Here is an 18,190-nt window from a genome sequence, read left to right as displayed (position 1 = left end):
CAAAGGGATGTTTTGTGTAGTGTGGGGGAAGGTTTAGTATCATGCTAGTGTGGGGAGATTCCATTGTGGGTGGTAGAGTTTGCATGGTTCGGTTGGTTCTAGCATGTATTGATGTTGATTGTTTTTCTTGATTTTGATGATGATTTTTTATGGTGATTTTGATGAGATCTTGCTAATGAGTTTTCAATGAAAATTTGACAAAAATTTGAGTGTTTGCGTAGGTGACGACACTCTTAAGAAGGAAAATCCAAACTCCCGATAATCCAAATTCCTTTAATCCCAATTTTTTAGATAGCTTCTTTTTGTCTCCTCACTCTCCTTTTTGTTTATAACTTTAACTTTTTTTTCTTTGTTTACTAACTCCTTCTTGTTTAGTTGTAGTTTCTCTTGTTTTGTCTCACTTTCCATGTAGCTTGAGGATGAGGACAATAGGAAATCTAAGGAGTGGCACAAGCCCTCGGTGAGATTTCATAATTTACTCGTCTTCTAATTCAAGCGGCGTTTGGTGAGACCTTTCCTCTCTTTTATTTTCTCTTGTGCGCATATTTAGTTAGATTAGAATGGAGTTGATTGTTCGAGGTTGTATGCATTTGATTCTACGGAATCTGGTGATCGTTGGTTTGATGCCGAACGATCTTTGTTTGTCGATTGGGAATTAAATGTTTACTTGCCTCTTATCACTTTTATTCTCCTTCCTTTTTGAAAAAAAAAAGGATTTGCTCTTTTTGTTCAAGACAAACCACAAAATCTTTAGTGTTTCATCTTTAATTTAAGCATAATAAAAGTTAACTTGCGTGATTGAATGTCTTTCTTGTTAAGTGCTTAAAGTTAACACGCTTCGGGATTGTCGTCGGTTGACTCTAGGATAGGTTCATGCTAAGGTAGCCGGTTTAGAACTCGTAAGGCCCATCGAACCCAATTTCACTTGTTTGTGGTAAGAAGGTGTTTCTCTCATTAGGGGATTTGAAGCCCTAGAGGTAGTTTTTGTAACCCGATGTGAGTTTCATTGTTCAAGCCTCTAACAATTTTTGTATGAGCGGCGTAGGATCCTTACCAAGGCATGCTTAGATCTAGAAATTGGTGTTTAGCTTCCCGAGATCGCGACCAAGCTAACTTAGGGATGATAAAGAGCATTCTTCATTCGGTGACTATTTTGTTTTCTAAGATTAGCTTTTATTTTTGGTTGCATTTGCCCCTTTTGCTTGCCATGTTGAGCCTTCCCCTCCTTGACTATAATAATTACAAGCTTATGGCCTTTTGTTTTGCTTTCACCCTTAGTATCGTGAAACTCAAGCCGGAAGCTTATCGATGTTTTGATTTGAAAATTAGGAGGCAAGGGTTCTTATGGAAAGCGAAATAGTGATGTTGTGAATATTTTTTTAAATAAAAGAAAGTGCAATTTATAGAAAAAGCCGTCCATAGTTATGAAAAGGCATGGATGTAAAAAAAAAAAAAAGGAGAAAAGTAAAAAAAGAAAGAAAAAAAAGGGAAAGATTTTGCATGATGAAAAAGAAAAAAAAAAAGAGAAAGAATAAAGAGTTGTTGAATTGATGATGGAAATTTGAAAGTGTTTGGCTATGTAATTCAAGTTTGTGGCAATATAGTTGAAATTGGTAGAAGTTTGATATTGGAAAAAAGGCTTGATCACCCTTTGTTTCACGATTAGGCTAAGCACCAATTTCCAAATTTTACCACACCTTTACCCACTAGCCAACGTTACAACCCTCTTAATGCTCTTTTGACTTAGGAAAGTTGAGTCACTAGTCGGTGGAGGGAGCTAGGCTTCAAGCATATGGAGAAGGCATAACTTGGTAAGATGCCGGGTTTCCCTATTTTGTATTGTTTTACCTTTGTTCCGGCTCCCTCGTGGAGTCATGAGACGCTACCTCCAAGGGTAGATTTGAATCTAGATGAGGGAACGCGGTAAGAATGTATGGAATGCGGGGGGAGTGGTGCATGTTAGAGTTCTCTACGCTTAGCATAATTTGTCCTTCAATCAACCATTGGCATCCCCTTGCGTGTTTACTTTCACTACTTAGAAAGTGTGGCATCCGCTAATGCTTGTTGTCTATAAAAGCTTGATTTGATTATGATTTGCATGTGCTTGATGATCCATATTCCCGTCTTCTCCCTTTGGTTTGTCTTGGACACAATTTTATAAGAGTTGTGGGAAAGCTTTTTGGAAACCCTCACGAGATCACAACTCGTCCTCATCGGCGACCATGAGGTTTAAATGGCTTGTTGCTTACGCTAAAAGCAAAGTCGAATTTCTTTGTTAGTTTACCTTCTTCTAGCCTTCTTTGCTTGAGGATAAGCAAGAGGCAAGTTGAAGGAAGTTGATGAGTGGCACTTGTGTCACGATTAAGAGTTTATTCAAATGAGTTTTCCCCATACTTGTAGCTTGTTTGTCCCCCTTTTTCTTACCTTTAGTTCTCCTTTCTTTTGTCCGTCTTCTTTTCTATTTTTTTTACCTCCTTTGTGTATTTTCTAGATTAGTTTAATTTTGTTTGTATTCTATAGGAACCATGGTTTTGAAAGAAGGAAACTTTGGGCCAAGTAGTTAATGCTGCGAGAGACCTGGAGAGGCCGCGCATGGTTATTGCGCGGGCGTGCGGAATTGTGAGAAGGCGCGCATAAGGAGGAGTCCAAGGAGCTAAGCAGGCTATTCTGCATGGCCACTGCGCGGGCGCGCAGCCCTGTCAGAACCCGCGCAGCCAAGCTCAAGAAACAGAACCAAACAAGAGAGGTTTGCGCGCCTGCTATGCGACCACCGCGCGGGCGCGCAACCTGTTGTGCGGACGCGCAGACTTGTATGTGCGGGTGCGTGTTCGAAGGCTTCTCTTCTCTATACCCACAAAGTTGCGGGCGCGCAACATCCTGAGAGGGCGCGGATTACACTTGCGCGGGCGCGCAATGTTCGTGTGCGAGCGCGCACCGCTAGGTTTCAGCTTTTTCTCCGCCTTGTTGCTCAAGTTTCTTTCTTTTTAGAAGCACATATATATATAGTTCGTACTCTCCTTTGAATGTAATTTTGAGATTAGTTTAGTTTAATTTTCTGATTTTTAGCTTAATCTAGAGAGAGAAACACCATTAGTTTTGGCATTTCAGAGAGAAAAAGTGTGGATCACTCCATTGTTGAGCTTGGAATTTAAAGAAGAAGCTTAATCAACCTCTTTGTAGAACTTCAGCTTCCATGAATGAGCATTTCCTTACTCTTTTCTCTTTACTTTGTTATTTGATTTTGTGTTAAATTGCTTTTGTTTTGTTAATTACTTATTAATCATGTTTTTGCTTGTTAATGTCATGATTGACTTGATGATTGCCATGGATAGTGAGGAGTTACTTAGCCAAGGGTGTGGGGATGATGTAGTTGGCGTTTGTTCATGCTTATAGTGTTGGGATTCAAGTTCATTGTGATTAAAGTCTTTACATGCTTGATTGTTCTTTGATCTTCTTGCAAAGTGCACGTTGTTAGTTGATTAAAGGTGAATCTTTGCTACATGAAACGGAAGTTGATTTAGCTAAGTTCATTTGTATCGATGGTTACTTGATTTTACCTCTCAATATATGGTTCTAATGTGGAAGCATAGAGGTTATGTTAGGAGAAGCCAATTAACTCCGGAAGGTGGCTAGATTGGACTTTTTATATCGATATTCATGCATGTTTAGTGCATTATTGTTTTGTTTCTATGTTATTGCGTGTTCAAGTGAAGCCTACATCTACCCATTCCCCTTGGTGTTTTCTTTATATTATCATTAATTCAATTTGCTCTTAGTTTAATCTCTTAGATAATTCCACTCTTTGTTCCGAGATAGCTTAATTGATTAGTAGTGATTACGGTGTTTAACTTCTCCCTGCGGTTCGACCCTTTGCTTACCTTATATTTGTATTAGGTTTGTTTAGGTTTTATAAATTGTATTTGATTTAGGGATAGACATTTGACGACGTGTTTATTTCCTCTGTCAAAATCTTATTACTTTTACATTAAAATAATTCATACCATAAAATCGAAATAAAAATATTTGTATAAAGAATAAATAAATATATTAAAAATATGGGGGATTACAATTACGAATTTAAAGGTTTTCTCACTTATTAGGAGATGTCTTATTGAGTTCAACTCAAGTGAATAATCCCAACTTCTAAGTTGGTATTTATAGGCAAAGCCTCCCAAAAACTTCAATTATCTTTCCATGTGGGAGAAATGATAAGTGAGGATCAAACTATTAATTTAATTCCAAATTAAATTAAATTATCTAGATAAATAAGTAAACAACACTTGGCACACACATGGGAGTGATTTTGTGAGGACCACATGGTCTCTTTGATCCCCAAGCAAAAGCTCTCCCCTCTAAGCATGCTCCACATGGAAAACCTTTGCCTTGGGTGACAAGGGTGCGATTTGGGCATCTCTTGAGCTCACGGCTTGGCCTGCCAGCTGGGCTTTTCCTTACCAGGCCTCAACAGCAAGCCACACACACGGGGGCTGCTAGGCTTGCGGCCTTGCTAGCAGCTATGGCTAGCAGCCCTGTATAGCCTAGCCTTTGCTTGGCTAATTTAGTGCGAGGCTAGGGCTATATTTTGAGTCGTTGTTTCAATGATTTTTCCATCTCTTCGATTCTTAAAATCGACTTGACTTACGACGCTCGGTTTCAACGCTCTAAGCTCGAAATCCGACGTGTTTGTTCATAATACTCTAATGAGTCGTTTAATCCTTCGGATTAACTCTTCGTTTCAGTTCGATTACTCTATTGGTTGTGATGCGAAGAGTTTAATCAAGATTAAGTTGTAATATTAATTATGTATTAATATTACTGATGGAACCGGCCTCCACCTAAGCATTCCGATCACTTAACCTCACTGAATAATTAGCTTTCTAATTATTCCAAACCCTCTATCGGAATAATACACTTGTTCGAAGGACACCCTTCCTTTCACATGTATCAATATAAAGATGAAAAAATTGCTTTTTATTAATAAACAAAATGTCACATGTAAATATTATTTAAAGATGATGAGAGCTTAATTGCGATTTCTTTTCCATTTAATTTAAGATTTAAAATTAACTCTTTTTTTAAATGGCAATGCTTAATCACATATTTAAGTAATTATGAACATTTAGCTTTTTGTTAATGCAAAATTTCATTTTTCGTATGACCACTGTATATATAATAGGCACTAGCTAGATCACTAGATATTTATTTTTGAAGGATTTTTTTATAGTCTGTAGTGCTGAAGGAAAAAAAAAATTTATTTAATTTCCGTCTTAATAAAATAAAATTGAATTTGTATATCATCAATAATTGAAATATTGAATATCAAAATAAACAATATAACTCCACACATAATATCAAACATGATTAGCTTCTTGATCCAAATTCGAAAAATTCAAGCTCAAGCATGTTATTGCTTCATGTTGTTTGGCGACTCCATGTTCTTGATTTCCCTGTTTTTGTCATCTTCGGTTTTTTCTTGCTATTCTTTGGTCTAACTCATTATATTTATGATTTATTTCTTTCCTAATAGATAATATAAATAAGCTATTGGATTTAAGCAAGAATTAGTGTTGAAATGAACTAATTTTAATGTGTAAAATGAGCACGGATGAGTATGACAATAATCGACATGATGATTAAAGTAATTCAATATAGAAATGCTCATATATTAATATATAAATGAACATATATCATATTGCAAATAACCATGAAAGATATTAATCGGCGGACATAAAGTATATACGTGAATAAACTGTTGAAGCTATTAATATGTATGTGATTGATCATATATCCATATGAAAACAGACAAATATTGAAATTCAAAACTGAAATAAATATTTTTTATTAATATGTAAGTGAAAAATCCAATGAGTGTAATAAAATATGTCAATGAATATTATTTGAAATCTGAATGAACATTTATTAAAATTTGAATAATCCTTTATTAATATGTGAATGGATATATATTAATATTGTAATGATAAAATAACTAAGTGAGAATGTACATCGGATTAACAACTAGAACATATATCAATATTGAAATTAAATGAACATTTTTCTATATGAGAATGAAAATCTATTAATAATTTACCATTTATATTTCAAAATCTAGAACATTTTAATAATATAATAGCACACCACAAATTCATATAACTTAATTGTAATTGCAAGAATCACTTCCATGACTACTACAAGAAATCACACTCTCTTACTTAAATTCCTTATTAAATTTGTAAAATTTTTTTAAAAAAGATACAAAAATATGTTTATCACATTAAAATTCGAATAACTATATATTAATATGTTTAAGACCATATACTATTATGTGATTGAACATTTACCAATATAAAAATGAATATTTATCAAAAATATCAAAATTTAAAATAGAACGAACATTAATATGTGAAAGATAATGTACAAATATATAAATGAACATTTATATTAATAATCTATTAACATGGGAATAACATCGTACTAATATATAAATGAACATTTACCGAATTGAAATTGAACATTCATAAAATAGAACTTTCCACTACAAACTAAATTTACAAATCTATATTCATATGAAATATAAACTATACAGAAAATAGCGACAATTAAACTACGTTTTTAATTTTTTAGGTCCAATAATATTATAAATAATAACACACCATAAATTTACTAGTTTTTTATAAAAAAGAAATTAGTAAATTTATATTATCATATTTACGTTGATACATTTTCAAAACTTGATGTTTCTTTTATTTTAATGAAAAAACAATTGCAAGAAAAACAAGTAAAAAAAAAAACTAGGATTATACTTGTTTTTAATTTCAAAAATAAACAAAAAAACACTTACAATTTCAATTATCGATTTTGCTTTGGTGATTTTTCCATCGAGTGGGCAAATTCTTCTTATATAATATACATTTTGATTGACTATTGTAAAGAATTTTAATTTTTTACTAGAATTTATTTGCAAATACTAAGGAATTTGATGGGAGAGAAAATGGGGAAATAAAATAAAAAGGGTGAAGAGAGATAGAATTTGCACTAGTACATAATTGAGTTTATGTAACATGCTTTGACAACATTTTTTAAAATGCAAAATTACTAGATTTATAAGTAACACTTTGGTAACATTTTTTTTAGAAAGTGACATTCAATGTAACACTTTTATCATAAGTAATTTATAAAGTAACACTTTAAAATAGGTAACATTTTATGGTAACACTAACCTTTTTTTTTTTTTTGAAATTATTTCTAATTTTCTATATCATCATCCTTAGTATCATCCCTTGTAACTTACCCCTCAAAATATCAAATGACATTTCTGCCCTTTCTTTTTCTTTTTTCTCTATTTTGGTTTCATTTCCCCTTTTTACTTTATGTCTTCTTCTCTCTCCTCTAAGGTGAGGCAAAGAAAGCTACGGAGGAAGAGGATGGAGCAGGTGGAGGACCGGCGTAATAACATAAGAGCGGCGTCAACTACATGAAATACGACACTTTTAACAATCGAAAGCTGTAAGTTTTCTTTGATTTTTAATTTAACATTATCAATATATATTCTAGGGTTTACTTTTGGTGCTTATTCAATGAAAAAAGGGAACATTTTAAAGTTAAAGATTAAGTAATTTTGATTATTTATTGATTAGAGTTTTGTTATTCATTCTGATTTTCGCTATAACTTGAATTTGACCCTTTTCTTCGATTTTTCTTCATTTTAATGCAATTTTATGAATTTTTGGTTCTATTCTTGGGTACATGATTGTTTTGATGAAAACAGTTGTTGTAAATAGGCATTTGTTTGAAATTAACTCCAAAATCCAAATTTTTTTTGGGTTTTTATTGTTTCCTCTGTAGCGGCCATAACAATAGGCTTGGTGATCAAAGTAGACATGCTTGCATTTCGAGCAGAAATTAACCAGCATCTAAGGGGGGATTTTCTAGGTTTTTTTTTAATAAGGTTCATTAATGGAGGACATAAAGATGGGTGGAGCAGAGACTTCGCATTTGAGGTAGAAATGAACCAGCTTTTTAGTCGCATTATCAGTTATGATTAATCAAACAAGGAGTTCTTCAATAGCTCACCTCCAACTCCTCCGATTTATTTCAGTTTTCCCTTTTAATTTCTGATATTTAAATGATTTATTTTAATGAAACTTGAATTTTAATCATATTATCTTAATTTATTCTTTCTAGTTATGTGTTTTTTTGGTTTGTTTATCAATTAGCAGTATCAAGAAGATAGCAAGTCAAGTAATTGCTTGAACCTAGGTTGCCTTGAGTTGCTTAACATCCTGGTCATCCTCTCTCCGCTACTTTGAAGGAAGTTTTGTAGTGTATCTTCCTTTTTTTTTTAATTCTCAAGTTAAGCTATTGTGTTAAAATTTATCAACTCGTTTCAATAAAGTTGAACCATAAGCTACTCTATTTATGCTAAACAGATCATATCTCAGGCTTTCACTGAACTAATACACTTTGTAGTAACTAGTCCCTTCTATGTGATGGCAACTCTCACAAAATTGTACCCCCCTGATTTTGTTGCTTGAAAACTTTGCAACATGCTTCTATGGTACACAACATGCTTTTCATTTTATATGTGTGCATGTATATATGTTTGACTTGGTGTGCTGTGCAATCGAATGAATAGAAAAACTGAAGTTGTAGTTAGTCAAAGTAGCTTAGTGCCTTCACAAATTCCTGCTTCGGCATACTTTTGTGGCTTTTTAGGTTGTAATTCATGTAGGATGGTCTCGTAATTAATTAGATGTTGAACCCCCGTGCTTCTTAGACTTAATCATATGATGCTTCGATGTAGGGTTATAAGAAAATAATGGAAAGTAAAGTGCCCTATTTTGGTGATTATACATGTAAGTTATCTTTGTCATATAGCAGAATGTGTACTTTTGCTTGCTGACTCAGTGTCATTATTTTCATATAGCGATGTGAATTCTAACAAGGTCATGAATAGTGAAATAATGAGCTTTGTCTTTATTAGCTACCATAAGTCTACTTTTCTACTGATGGTTTATTTGTGGTAATGACAAGCTTAGTGAAATAATGAGTGGTAAAAAACTTACTCTAACCTTTATTTTGCAAGTTGAATTCATTCAAGGTTTGATATTACAGTGGCTGTATTCACATTTGTGTAGTTTTGAGCAGTGTGGTTCCTAGGTGCTTGGGCAGCAGGCGAGTTGTGGCGGCTTCACTGAAGTTGTACCACCTTTAACACCAGGAATCCAAGACTTCTTAGGAGCAGTTGCAGTAGCCACAACCAACTTCCTAGTAGTTGTAGTGATGACTTTGCTATCAACAACCGCAACTCCAGACAGTAATAACTAACTATTCTTCTCCCCACCCAACAAGAAAGGCGAGGTAACCCATTTACTACTACTATAACAGATGTTGCTGTTGCCATTTTTCTTGTTTCTTACCTGAATTTGTTGTTGATTCATGAAATCACTCCTCACTTACCTAGTAACTTAGGTTGTGTAATTGGTTTTTCTTATGAATACTATATCTAATAACAAGAATTGCTAATTTTATCCACAACTATTTAAAGTTTTTCAAGACCTCAATATGACAATAAACCACAATAACCTTGGTCGTTCCTTTAAGAAACTGAAATAATAAAAGGCAAGAAAGAATTTACAATATGCCATTCATGGATATTTTTTTTTTTTGTTTTATTTGAAAGGAATGCCATTTTATGGGTCATTACTCCTATGTTTGCTTTTTTTTTTCACCTATCTTTCAATAATGTAGGAGTAGTGGACTTGGATTGTTTTAGATGAGATACAAGGTGCTGTGAACCACTTTTATTTCATTAGAGATAGATTAGCCTTCATGTTTTTCTTATATTTCAATAATGCTAGAATATTGACGATTGTAGGTTTCTATTCCTATAGGCTTGTTACTCTTGCCTACTGCTATTACTGATGCCTCACCTGCTTCTATCACCGCCGCCTGCTGCTATTGTTATGTGTTGACTACACAGACTATCATCTCCAGGCATTATTGTCTGCTGTTACTCTCTACTGCTGCTATATGCGTGCTGTTATTGCAATAGTTGCTGACTATTTTCACGTTGTTAGTACTAGCTGATATCTTGGCGCTTTTACTGCTAGCTGCTATCTTATCGATCTATAGACTAAAGTTGTATCTTGGCGCTTTTACTACTAGCTTCTATCTTATCGATCTATAGACTAAAGTTGACTTTCTTTTTGTTTTAATTATTTGATCAAACAAACAAATTGGTGTTTGTGGATGTTTTTTGTAAGAAACTATGAAATTAAGTCAATTAAAATTATTATCTATCGTTTGTGTTACACATTCGTGCTTGTTGTACCTGTTAAAATTATTTTATATTTAAAAAAATTAAAAAGTTGAATATTTAAATAATAATAATAATTATTATTAATTAATTAATTAAGTAATTAATAAATAATTAATAAGGTGTTACATTAGTTTGAAAAAAGTAATACCTAATATCGAATACAGTGAAACTAATGATTGAAAAATGTTACTTAATAATCAACAAGGTGTTACATTAGTTCAAAAAAGTGATACACAAAGTCGGATAAAGTGCTACCATATGATTGAAAATGTTACTCAAGATAAGTAAGTGTTACATAAGAAATAAAAAGTAACAATTTAAAAATAATACTAATAATATAAAAAAGTGTTACGTAAAAGGGTTTTTAGTAACACTTTTAAAAGTGTTATTATATGTTAGCCAAAGTGTTACACAAGACCTTAGGTAACATGAGCGGTTGTATCACTCACTAAAGTGTTACCTATTGTCTATAATAACACTTTTATCACTTTATATAACACTTTTTATGTGTTACTAAAGGTTAATTATGTACTAGTGTTGAAAGGTGGTTAGCTTTTTTTCTTAATGTTGTATGTGGGGTATGGATTATTATTGTAGCAATTAAGTGGGTGTATGAGAAGTGAAAGTTAAAGGGAAATAGGCTAAACGGCACCATTTTGCTTGGGAGTGTAGGTAGAAGACACTAGGGTGTAGAGCTTAACAACTTGGCTAAAATGGCTTAGAAAATAATAGTGGGCTAGAACACAAGGTCAATTCAAATAGTTCTTAGATCCATTAAGCGAATCAGACCAAATTAAGCAATGAAGGTTATTTTGTAATAGGAATGATGTCCTTTGAACAAGTGTATTATTCCGATAGAGGGTTCAGAATTATTAGAAAACTGATTATTCAGTGAGGTCAAGTGATCGGAATGCCTAGTTGGAGGCCGCATCCGATCAATAATATTAATGTATAATAAATATTACAACTTGATCTTGACTGAACCCTTCGGGTCACACCCAAGCAATTAATGATCCGTCACATCGAATTAATCTAAAAGGAATTAATGAGTCGCTCGACTATTATGAACATATACGTCGGAAATCTTGCTAGGAGCATTAAGACCGAACGTCGCAGGTTGAGTCGAATTAATAAAAGACGAGACGATAAAAATAAATTAATCAACAAATTACAAAAATACCCCTACCATCGGAATCCCCGAGCAAACTGAGTGCTAGGGGCAATGCATGCCGGCACGCAAGCAGTGCTAGCAGCACAAGCCGCACATAAGCGCACCAACTGCCCGCACCATGTGCATGGCTTGCTGCGCCCATGTGCGAGCTGGTGCACTGGCCAGGAAGCTATGGCGCACAAGTGCCCGCACAGCAGCACCCAGAAGCTCGCATTAAAGTGTGGCTTGCTGGGGCAGGCTAGCAGGCCTTGCGGCTAGCAGCTCGCACACACGTACAGCGTGTTAGGCCTTCGTTCTGCTAGCCAGCATGGCAGCCTTGGCACCCAAGGCTGGTTGCAGCCAGCTGACGGGCTGTTATTGGAGCCGAGCGAAAGGATGAAGGAGGTTTGGGGAAGCTTGGAGATTAAGGATTTGGTCCACCCCCCCCCCCCCCCCCTTGTGATCCTCACCTACTCTCTCCCTCCTTGTTTGACACTTGTTGATTAATTATTGCTTTGGCTTTTTCTTTTAATTTTTGAATTAAAAATAAAATGGATCGGAAAAATGATTTTTACCAACTCTCCCATATTGATGGGAGAGTGAAATGTTTGTGGGAATTCTTTATCAATACCCTGTTGGGTTTCGATGAGTCCAACTCACCGCGGAAGAAAACCCAAGCCAAGACCACACTCACAATTAATATAATTGTAGGGAATATTTCAAGCATCCCACACTTGAGCCCCACTGTGATCATACACTTAAGCATGGTGGCGTCCAAAGGGAAGGAAGCTAGAGCAAAAGAGTTGCCAACAAGTTTTAGGAACTTGTAAACCGTTCATAGGGTGAAGGTTACACCCCTTAACGATCCATGAGATCGTCAACTCCAATAGGTCTGGAACCATGACTGGTGTTCGGGAATGAAGGTACAAATCCAACCTAAAAGAGATTGAACCTGGCCTAATAATAGGCCTCTACTTTATTCTTCTCGTATTCATGTGCGCTTTCTGACTAACATGCAATCATTAGGTTTACCCTAAACCTGTTTAATCTATGTTGGTTGAATATTAATGCACAAATAAAACCTATTATTGGAGATCACTTGAATTATAATCATATAGGCCTAAACAAGATTATTAATTATCTTATTAAGCGCGATTACAAGTACAAATTCCCTTTAATCATGCATAAAAGGCGTGATTAAGCAATAACAACAAATAAATATAATATCAAGCAACAATAATAACAACGATAATCATACCAATCACCATAATCATAATCATAATAATAATCATAATAACGCTAAAGCATAATAATAGCAAGATCCTAGGCATGATACTATCAAGATTAATAACAAATCCTAGCATGTCACTAAACATTAAAGATTAAAGCTTTAACCCTAACATGATGCTAACATGATATTAGGAAAGAAAATAGGAAGCATCATAGAAATCATAATTGATATAAGAAACTTTAGTTGTTACCCTAAACATGACACTAGGAAGCAATAAAACATCCTAACATGATATTAGGAATCAAAATAACAATCTAAGCATGATTTCTATATCAAAAGATCAACAAAGCAATTAAAGTGCTTACTTCGATGCCTCATATCTCTTTCTAATAACAAAATACACGCGTTAGTAACTTCAAGGAAAATAATAAATCAAACAATTAAACTAAATAATTGAAATAGGGATTTGGGACCAAACCCTCAGAAATATCATACCTTTCACGTCTAGGGCGAAGGCAACTTCGAATTGGGCTAGGTGTGTCTAGATCTTGTGAATGCGGAATTTTGTGAGAAGGAAGATTGGTTTAAAAAGAGAGAGAGAGTATCAAGAAATTCTTGATGAGAGTTGGTAATTAAAAACGGAGGTTTAAGGAGGCTATTTATAACGAAAATCAGCCAGAGTATGATAAAAAAGAATCAGAGTTTAAAGAAGAATAAAACACGACGCTGTCGCCACACAAGCTTCTTTCGCTAGGTAACAGCCTGTGGTGCGGCGCTGCAGGCAGTTTTTTTTCCACAGGTTTTCATATTTTGATAAAATTAAGCATACGAGGGGTAAAACTGTAATTTCATTTAAAACACTTCTTTTATTCTAAATAAAACTCCATTATCAATGCTAATCACATTAGGATTCAAAAGAACCTTCTACTAGATTCTAGAGGACTATAATCAATCCTAATTGCATTAGGAATGATAGATCATAATAGGCCCCCCTCTAGATTATTGGGCCGCATATAAAGGTCAAACCGGACCCAGTTTAGCAATTTGGCCAAAACTTCCTCATTATTCATCGGAATTGGGCTTATAATATATCATTAGAAAGCTCTCTTCAAGCCCAATCCAAATACACTATTATGATGAGGAACCTTTGCCGAAATTTATGATGAGTAGAGACCTAGGACAATTCTTTGGGAAATTTTGCCATAGGGAACTTGATTCATGACAATCCAATCTCTGAAATATTGCCAAGTATTTGATGAATGTATGACAATCCGAACTTGGAAAAACTTGCCAAATAGAGAAGGAGTACGACAATCCATGCTTGGAAACATTGCCAATTTGAGATGACAATCCAATCTTGGAAAATTTGTCGTTGAAGAATGATGCTCGACAATTCACTCTTGGAAATATTGTCGTTTTGGTGATGTGCTTTTTTTGTGAACCGATGCCTTGGTGCTTGAAATGAGCCAATTCTTAGGCGCTTAAGCTAAGTGAGACGATCATCGTCAAGCCTATCACTTACTGCGATTGTAATCGAGCCGACTACTAATCATGTTAATTTTCTTATAGGGGCTAACTGGCGTACCAAGGAACCCGAAATTGCTGTATGAGGTCCGCATAATCCAATATTGGGCAATGTATCTCATTGCTTCTCCGGCGCACGTTGGAAACCGCTGTCGCCGCGTCCTCGTTCTGTCGTCAGGCGACATCCTTGTCGTCTGACGCTGGAGTCAGGTTTTCATTCGCGGTTTTTCGAAAAAATCCGGGAATGTTTTTGCTCACTGAAATTTACCTGCATTTATATTTTGGACTATAGGACTTTGCTTATCTTTCTTTAGGGTTGACCTAAGACTTAGTGTTGCTTGACTCATTGACTTGACATGACTCAAGGTATAAACTTGACTTAATGATGACTCACTTCGTGTGACTCGTGTGTGCATAGTGTTGACTCATGAAGCTCGATATCTACATGACTCGAAATGCAGAAAAACAAAAATTTCCTTCATTTTTGTGGAGGGTACCGACTTTCTCCCGAAAAAGAAAGATGCAAAAAGGAAGAAGTTTTTGATGGTGCATGTTGAATGAGCTTAGTCAAACGTTGTTTGATACTATCTCTCAAGGTGCAAGGATTAACTCATCCTAGGCTATCTCAATTGTTGACTCAATGATGAAAGTATTTGGGTAACTTAGGCACGGAGGCTAAGCACTTCATATTTTGTGATGGAATGATGAGTGATGAGTGATTTTGTTATGACAAAGTATAATTCAATGTTTTGTTAAGATTTCATGACAAAGGGTTCCAAAGGGAGGGACTATTTGGTCATGTATCTGTGATGTGTGTGAAAGTAATATTAAGGTTAGGCCGTAAGGGCTAACGGTGGAAAAATATGTTGAAAAGAGTCAAATGGTGGTGACTCTTAGGCTGGGTAGGCTAATAATGTAAGGATGAAACCACCCAAGTCTAGCTCTAAATTAATAGGGATGAGAATTGGAGATCCTTTGATATGATCATGGTGTGAGTGTGTGAATGTGAATATGAATGCATGTGTATTACGGCCGCACCCCTTTGTGAGGTTGCCTACGTATCCATTAGGAATCAGGCTGAACGTAGCTCTAGCCGAACCTCGCACAAGTATGTGTATTTCTCAAAGAGGTCTTTTGAGGGTTGTAACGTGGTTAGGCTAAAGGTAATAGAAGAAAGGGATAAAGGCTCAAGACCCTAGATTAGCCCCCAAGGTGTGCAACCTTGCATTTGGATCCTTGTATTTTTATGCTTGATTTTTCTCATTTTTGAATTCTCTTTTATATTTTTGCTCTCTCTTTTTTTTTTGCTTTTGCATTTTTTATTTGAACCGTTTTTGATAAATGTGGGCAATCCCGATCATGCGGTCTATCACTCACTTGGCATTCATGTTTCTCAGGCACGGTATCGAGCACTCGATAAGATATGCAATCTGAGACGTGTTCATATCAAAGATATTTTCATATCAAAGACATTGGAACACTTACCCTTTTGTACATTTTTATTGTTTTTGCTATTTTATTTATTTTAATCTTTTGAAATCACTCAAGCCTTTTTTAAAATTGCATAACTTGCACACTGTCCCATCCCAAGATTAGGTAGATGTGGGTTGAAGAAAGAAAGGTCTATCGTTAGACGAGGCTCAAAGTGGTTTATCAAAAAAAAAGATTGTATATTTGAAAGGGTGAAGATGATATGAGCTACAAGGGGTGCCTCAAATCATTGGTATACCTTGTGCTTAGTTCAACATGGATTTTTTTTCGATGCAATGATCATATGCAAGGAAATAAATGCTTATTTTATTAAAAGGAAAAAGGAAAAAGGAAAAAATCCTACAAAATAAATCTAAGGAAAGTGAAAGGTGCCTACGCTAGACTTATTGGGGAAAGGAAGAATAAAAGAAAAATAGAAAAAGAGGTCATGAAATCTTGTCGTTGAAGTCCACCTTATATCTTTTTCTTTATCATCACCCAGTCTTCTTGCTAGCTAGAGGGAATGGGATCTTGTTTGCTTCTACGAGATCTTGAATGAGATTTTGAAACCTGTAGCATTCATCGGTGGTGTGACCATTTCCTTGATGGTACTTGCAATAAGAATTGGGATCCCATCTCGAAGATCGCTTTTCTGGTGTTGGAAACTCGGTAAGGCTAATAGGTTTGATTAATCCTCGATCATAGAGATGATCAAAAGTAACATCATAGGTCATTCCAATGGGTGAGTTCTATTTTGGGTTTCTTTTTAGATCCTTGATTATCCATGGCTAACATTGTTACCGGAGTGGGCGTTTTCGGAATAAGAAGGATTGTCGTTCTTCTTTCCTTTCCAGCCACTGTTGTTACTATTGTTAGTAGCTTTTTGCTTTGCGAGGCCATCTTCCATTTCGACACCGATGTCATAGAAGGCCTTGAAAGTATTCAAATTATGTTGATATTTTAAATGCTTCGAATACTTCTCTTGGAGATTCTTGATAAACATCCTTACAGATTCTTTTTCAGTAGGAACTTCTATCATGTTGGCGGAAGTTTCCTTCCACTTGTTAAAGAAAGAAGTAAAGCCTTCATTCTCTTTTTGTCTTAAGATCTCAAGTTATCTATAGTCGGTTTCGACTTGAATATTACACTTATATCTATCAATGAAAGCATTTTTTATTCCATCCCAAGTAGAGGTCTTCTCTTTATCAAGGGAGAAAAACCAATGTTGACAAATGGTTTCAAGAGATAGCGAGAACAAAGAGAGAAAAATAATCTTATCAATCCCTTTAATGTTCAAGCGCTGTTATTGGAGCCGAGAGAAAGGATGAAGGAGGTTTGGGGAAGCTTGGAGATCAAGGATTTGGTCCACCCCCCCCCCCCTTGTGATCCTCATTTACTCTCTCCCTCCTTGTTTGACACTTGTTGATTAATTATTGATTTGGCTTTTTCTTTTAATTTTTGAATTAAAAATAAAATGGATCGGAAAAATGATTTTTACCAACTCTCCCATATTGATGGGAGAGTGAAATGTTTGTGGGAATTCTTTATCAATACCCTGTTGGGTTTCGATGAGTCCAACTCACCGCGGAAGAAAACCCAAGCCAAGACCACACTCACAATTAATATAATTGTAGGGAATATTTCAAGCATCCCACACTTGAGCCCCACTATGATCATACACTTAAGCATGGTGGCGTCCAAAGGGAAGGAAGCTTGATGAGCGTCGTTTATGGCGCTCAAAAGAATAAGATTTAGGTTCATTTTCTTTATTTTCTTTAATCATTTTCATATAATTCTTTTAGTTTTTTTTGATTTTCCATTTTTATAATTCACTTTAGTTCTCAATTGGTTTTTACGAGTTTTTCATATTTTTAGTTGATAATTCATAATTTAGTTTTAGTTTTACCTTGCTACGCTTCCTCTCTTTGTTTTATTTGTGTTTTGTCGGTGAATAATCAAGTCAATTTGCTCATTTTGGGACTGCCATGTTCGCGGGCATCATCTCGAGTGCAATGATGATGGGGATGCTCGGGAGCGCGGAGTTTGATCAAGCAAGCGAAGGAGCCAAAGCCTATGCATCGCACAGGGGTGCGCGCGCGGCATAGGGGTGCGTGCGCGCAGACCCAGCTGTGCGCGCGCGCGACTGGGTTGTGCGTGCGCACGGCCTGTGCTACCCTCTTCGCTCGATTTTTCTTATTTATAGATTTTGAGTTTCTTTTTGGAGGACGACTTAACTTTGTACTAGAGAGAGAATTTTTCCAGAAATAGTAGAGAGAGAAAGTAGAGAGAGAAGCTTAAGATTTACTTGTTTGTACTTGAATTTGATCTTCGATTTCAATTGGATCTTGAAATTCCTTCTTCAATTCAATGAATGTTTGTAAGATTTCTTTCCCTTGATTTACTTTTAATGCAATTCCTTCTAGTTTCTTGGATTTGATTGAGATTACATTCCTTGTTTTAGAATTTGTTGATTGATTGATTTTCTTTGATTTAGCTT

At 35.3% G+C, this 18,190-nt stretch overlaps 1 long non-coding RNA gene across 3 annotated transcripts; it reads left to right on the top strand.

Annotated features, from left to right (window-relative positions):
* The first annotated feature begins 7,360 nt into the window (after window positions 1–7,360).
* Window positions 7,361–10,296, top strand: LOC145568762 (uncharacterized). Of its 3 annotated transcripts, XR_014095935.1 has the most exons (4): window positions 7,373–7,503; window positions 7,843–7,997; window positions 9,135–9,357; window positions 9,891–10,296. It is a non-coding gene; the product is annotated as an uncharacterized LOC145568762 (long non-coding RNA). The 3 variants fall into 3 exon arrangements; XR_014095936.1 differs by lacking the exon at window positions 7,843–7,997 and having other exon boundaries at window positions 7,361–7,503; window positions 9,145–9,357; XR_014095934.1 differs by lacking the exon at window positions 7,843–7,997 and having other exon boundaries at window positions 7,372–7,503.
* The last annotated feature ends 7,894 nt before the right edge of the window (window positions 10,297–18,190 follow it).

The sequence above is a fragment of the Chenopodium album genome, chromosome 11, assembly GCF_948465745.1.
Source record: "Chenopodium album chromosome 11, dcCheAlbu1.1, whole genome shotgun sequence".
Taxonomy (NCBI): domain Eukaryota; kingdom Viridiplantae; phylum Streptophyta; class Magnoliopsida; order Caryophyllales; family Amaranthaceae; genus Chenopodium; species Chenopodium album.
The sequence above is the reverse complement of the archived record's forward strand: the minus strand, read 5'-3'. Positions and strand labels throughout refer to the sequence as shown.